Raw genomic sequence first — 6,000 nt, 5'->3', positions numbered from 1 at the left:
TGCTTTGTCCTGGATGGCATTGCGCTTCTTGAGTGTTAACAGAGAGACACATCCAGGCAAGTGGAATATTCCATATTGTGCCTTGTAGATGGTGGGCAGGCTTTGCGGAGCCAGCAGGTGAGTTATTCTCCACAGATTTCCTAGCCTTTAATCTGCACTTGCATTTGCAGTACTTCTAAAGTGGGTCCAGTTTAGTTTCTGGTTAGGAGCACTGGTCTTCTTCTATTGGCTGTCCTTTCAAAGTTCTTATCTGAAGAAGCTGATACCTGTGCTAACCTTTCCCCATTGCCTGACTTCAGGATACTAGCGCCAGTTGGCTCACTAAGTGCAGATCCTGTTATGCTCTGAAGTGCACATAGTGCCTGCATCGGAGCTGCGATTGTGCAATCAAATGTCTATACGTTTTCTCAGTCATTGTCTTCGTGCTGTTTCAACACTGCCTAGCCAGATTGCAGTTCTTAGACCTATGAAAGAAGACAGACATAATGGTAAGGTTGTGGTGCATGGGGTGAAAGTAAGATGTGATGCTTAAGCCAATGTAACTTGTAAATCAGAAGGTTGAGGGTGTTGCGGAGAAAAGTATAGCTTGTGTACCTCAGTCTTCTACTCACGCGAAACCAGACAAAGTGCTGGTCATTATTAGGACACCCATTGCTGAGGGACTGAAATCATTGAAAATGAAGGTATCTCCATATGTAATCCTACTTTGGAGGAAAAAAACTAGTTGTTTATTACAAGTTATAGCAAGGGCTATTGGCATTCTAAATTTGCATGCCAGAAAAGCACAGATTCAAGGGTATTACAGACAGTTATACTTTGAGATTCGATTACATGAAATTAGCACATACCAATCATTTGTTACTAGTTATCCAATAATTAACCAATCACATTAAAGATCCCCATGCAAAGACACTTATCAAAGGCACATATGTTGTCTTGCAATTAGTGCTATTGGTGATCCAATATCTGAGGTGTAGCTATCAATCACCTTCCTTCATGCTGTTTAATGGTTCCTCACGAGGCATGGATGCTATACATCAACCCTGGCTGTCACTATTGGCAGACATACTGGAGCCATAAAAAATGATGATGCAGTGTCCCACATTGAAGAACAGACCTTGAGATTTAACACCTGCAGATTTTATGCCTGGAATCTGGCCCCTCCGAGACAAATTACCCTTTTAGTAACTGTTACAATTGGCAGTTCCCACAATCAGAACTGAAGATTTAATTTCCCTAGCAAATAATGGAACTAGAGGTTTTAAACTAATTGTAGTGTAATATCTAAGGATGCCCAAATTTCCCTCTTCAAGGGGGAAACGGAATGTGAAAAGTAGGATTACATATGAAGATACCTTCATTTTCAATGATTTTAGTCCCTCAGCAATGGGTGTTCCAATAATGATCAGCACTTTGCCTTGCCTAAACAGGGTATGCAGATGTGCCTGCATTCCTCCGCAGTTATCCTCTGGTTATGTTGTGCCATGTTCTGCAAAAAAGTGGAAATTTTGTAAGTAATTGTTGTGAAATCTATTTGTCTGATGTGTCATGGTTAAATAGCTGGCACTCTGTGGAAGTTTTGAGGTGAGATTTACAGCAGTACTATTTATGTGAAGGTGTGCTGGAGTACACCGATGTCAAGTATGAGCTTTGATTCGAGTGAGTGAAGGGTGAATTGAGGAGTATGTGAAGTTCATAGTTCAAGTTGGTAGGATATGACCTTTCAAGATGCCTTTACTGTCTGACCATCTATTTGAGAACAATGAACTTCTTGCAGTAATTCATTCAGGAGCTCAGGCCTCCATTTCTGGCATTGACTTCCACAGACATCTGTTTCTACTATCTTCTGAACGTATAGGGCGTCTTGGTGTTCTGCAAATACAGAACAACTTTTCTAATTTGCTCCTCTTCCACCATGGCCTGCAAGTGACACCCTTGGAGCCTGCTGTCTCCCATGTCATGTCATTCACAAGTTCGATTCACTTCCTGTATGCGTGCCAGCACCTGCTCCAACCACAATGCACTTCGCCTTCAAGAGGTGCGGGCCAATTTAAGCACTGTAAGCCATCTTTCAAAGGTATTGATCCTCTCTCAGGCATCCAGCGAATCAGCAATGCAGCAAGTACTCGCTGGACTCTGAAATCAATACAATAGCAGTCATCACAAAATTGTCTTGCTGTAAGTGTTGCAGTCAACTGTCATCATTTAATGACGTTTCACAATCCCTGCACCTCATTTTATGGGCTATCAAACTTAGTATCCTTTACATCAGAAAACATCCTTTAAAAACTGTTCTGGTCCCAGTGTTTTCCTGTGAGTGATTTGCTTACATATGTGAATTGAATTTATATTATTAAGAAATAACAAGGAAGGACTTCCGGTGGGTGTCCGTGGACGCATACAGGGCAGTTCCTGCTTGAGGGCGAAAATTTGACGGAAAAGTATAACTGGTGGTCAGAGGAGAAGTTTCCCCCCCGGGAGTGGCATGTCTGCTGGTTACCAAACCCAGCAGAAGAAGGTGAAGGACCTGGCCAGTGAGTTGGATGGGACCTATGGCACAGCAGCTTATGAAAGATCGCAGAGGGGGAAGGGTCAGCGCAAGTAGCAAAGCCCCAGATGGAACAGTTGATGGCCTTCATCAAGAAAGTGTTCCGCCAGCAGAGGAAGGAGATGAAGAGGATCGTTCGAAGGCCATCGAAAGGGCTATGGCACCCCTGAAGGGATCGATGGAAAGGGTGAAGAAATAGTTGGAGGCACAGGGGTCGCAGATCCGAGAGATTGAGAAGGTGATGTCGGACCACAGCAATCGGGTGGTGGCACTGGAGGCGGAGGTGGGGCTCTTAGGAGACCTTTGCAAGACATTGACAGCAAAGGTGAAAGAGCAGGAAAATAAGTCGAGAAGCCAGAATCTGCGGATAGTTGGCCTGCCATAAGGAGTGGAAGGTACGAGTGCCACAAGGTACGTTTCGAGGATGAAGTCAGAGGATAAGGTGGATAGAGTGCACAGGTCTCTCGGGCAGAAGCCTAGAGCAGGGGAGCCACCTCGGGTGGTGATCATGTGGCTCCACAAGTTCATGCAGAAAGAGAAGATTCTGCAGTGGATAAAGGAGAAGCTCAACTACAAATGGGAGGGGAACAAGATCCGAATATACCAGGACATTGGAGCTGAGCTGGCAAAACGGCGTGCGGTGTTCAACAGGGCCAAGGCGGTGCTTTGTAACAGCGCATCAGGATGGGGTGCTCCACCCAGCAAAACTATGGGTGAATTATAAAGGCTGGGGATACTAATTTGAGACCCCAGAAGCGGCCAATGACTTTATCAAGGAGCATAAACTGGAGGAGAACTGAAACGGAGGTGCTGGCATTTTGAAATAATTGAGAATACAGGTAGAGTGGGGTTTGGTGGGAGGGTTTTTATTTATTTTCCTCTGATGAGACGAGTTTTTCTTTTTTCTGTTGGGTAGCAGGGGTGAAACGTTTGTAAGGGGACAGCTGCCCCCACGCCCCTCCTGCCTCGGGCTGTGGCTTTTCTTGCTGTTTATCTTCTTCATAGAAGACAGAGGTGAGGGCGGGGTGGTAGGAGGACCCTTTGGGCAGGAGTTCCACACTGGCAGGTAATGCTGGTGGATGGAAGTGAGGTGAGGGAGAAGACCGGGAGAGGTGGCCATGGGGGAAGGGAGGGTGATGCGATGCGGCGAGGTTGGAGAAGAAACAAGGTCAGGGGTGGAGAAAGGGGCCATCTTGCATAGGCCAGGTACAGGGTGAATTTAACGGGGGTAGAGCCAAAAGGGGGGGATGGCAGGCAGTAGAGGGGAATGGAAGCGTAAGTCCCCGGTAAAGCTGATAACATGGAAGGTGCGAGGGCTCAATAGACCCGCGAAAAGATCTTGGGTTTTTGCGCAGCTAAGGAGTTTAAAAGCGGAGGTCTTTCTGCAGGAGATGCACCTCCGCGTGAAGGACCATGTTAGGCTAAGGAAAGGATGGGTGGGTCAGGCTTTCCACTTGGGGTTTGATTCAGAGTCACGGCGTGGCAATTTTGAGCAAGAAAAAACATTGTCAGCGTGAAGGAAGTGAGGGACCCGGGTGGAAGATATGTGATGGTGAGTGGGGTGTTAGGAAGGCACGCCAGTGGTACTGGTGAATGTGTACGCACCAAATTGGGACGATGTAGGTTTTATGGCTGCCGGCAGCGATCCCGGACTTGGCCATGCACCAGTTGATTATGGGAGGATATTTTAATTGTGTCCAAGAGCCGAGGGTTGTTAGGTCAAGCCCCAGATCAATCTGTAGAATACGAATGGCAAAGGAGCTGGGTGGGTTTATGGAAAAAGTGGATATGGTGGACCGGTGGTGCTTCAAGACCCAAGGGGTAGGGAGTATGCCTTTATTTTGCATGTGTACAGGGTGTATTCCAGAATTGACTTTTTTGTGGTGAGCCGGGAGGTTTTGGTCCGGATGGAGGGGGCAGAGCACACGGGGATAGTAATCTTGGACCATGCGCCCCATTGGCTGGAGATTCGGCTTAGATCGGGACGGTAGCAGAGGCCGGGATGGAGGCTGGATTTGGTGTTGTTGGTAGATAGAGGGTTTTGTGACGAAGTGCGGGCTGTGATTAAAGATTATGTAGAGTTGTACCAAAATGGGGAGGTGCTGGTGGCTACATTTTGGAAAGCACTAAAAGCAGTGGTCCGAGGGAAGATTATCTTGTTCACGGCCCATGCGGATAGGGAAAGGAGGGAGGAATATGAACGGCAAGTGAACAAGATAGTTGAGGTAGATAGGGAGTACTCGAGGGCGCCCACCACAGAGGGATTGGGGAGGAGGAAAAAATTACAGTGGTTATTTAATAGGTTGATGATGGGGAAGGCAGCTGTGTAGGGCAAGGGGGGTGCAGGACGAATACGGGGAAAAGGCGAGTCGAATTTTACAGAGGCAGGCCGCATCCAGGGAAATATTGAAGATACGGACTGGGGCAGGGGATGTGGTGCTGGAGCCTGGGAGGATAAACAAAATGTTTGGGGATTATTATAAGGGGCTGCATAGGGCGGACCCGGGGGGCTGAGGAAGGGGACGTGGAACGATGCTTAGACGAGCTGCGGTTTCCACAGTTGGAGGAAGAGAAGAGGCAGGTGCTAGAGGGGCCCTTGGAGCTGAGGGAGGCATTGGACAGTTTAAGGGGTGTGAAGTTGGGGAAGGCCCCGGGGCCCGATGGTTACCCCACAAAATTCCATAAGGAGTTTGCGAAAGACCTGGCACCGCATCTCTTGGGGGCGTTTACTGAGGCATTGGAGATGGGGAGCTGCCAGAGACGATGCGCAAGCAATGATTACATTAATACGGAAAAAGGGTAAGGATCCGTGGGAACATGGGTCGTATGGGCCCATATCACTGTTTAATGTCCAAAGATGTGCAGGTTAGGTGGATGGAACTTGCAAAGTTGCCCTTCATGCCAGAAAAAAGGTTAGGTGGGTTACTGGGTTACGGGGATACTATGGAGGTTTGGACTTGAGTAGGGTGCTCTTTCCAAGGGTCGGTGCACACTCGATGGGCTGAATGGCGTCCTGCACTGTAAATTCTACGATAATTCTATGATTCTATGAAATGCAGATGTGAAAGTGCTGGCTAAATTGGTGGCGGGAAGGCTGGAAGGTTGTGTCCTGGGGATGGTTGCAAAGGACCAAACAGGTTTCGTAAAGGGCAAGCAGCTTTCTAGTGATATAAGGAAGGAGGCTGTTAAAGGTCATCGTGACCCCGCCGAGAACCCAAGTACCGGAGGTAGTGGTGCCCATGGATGCGGGGAAGGTATTTGACCGGGTGGAGTGGCGATACCTGTTTGAGGTCCTGGGAAGGTCCTTGGGTTTGGGCCAAAGTTTGTGGCATGGGTGTACCTCTGGCAATGGCTCTTTGGGGGTCGTCAGAGTGCCGAGGTATTACGAGGGGTCAAAGGGAACATCGGGTGTCGCTATACGCGGACAACCTATTATTATGTTTCGGACCCGC

Source organism: Scyliorhinus torazame, chromosome 8, assembly GCF_047496885.1.
Source record: "Scyliorhinus torazame isolate Kashiwa2021f chromosome 8, sScyTor2.1, whole genome shotgun sequence".
Taxonomy (NCBI): Eukaryota; Metazoa; Chordata; class Chondrichthyes; order Carcharhiniformes; family Scyliorhinidae; genus Scyliorhinus; species Scyliorhinus torazame.
The sequence above is the reverse complement of the archived record's forward strand: the minus strand, read 5'-3'. Positions refer to the sequence as shown.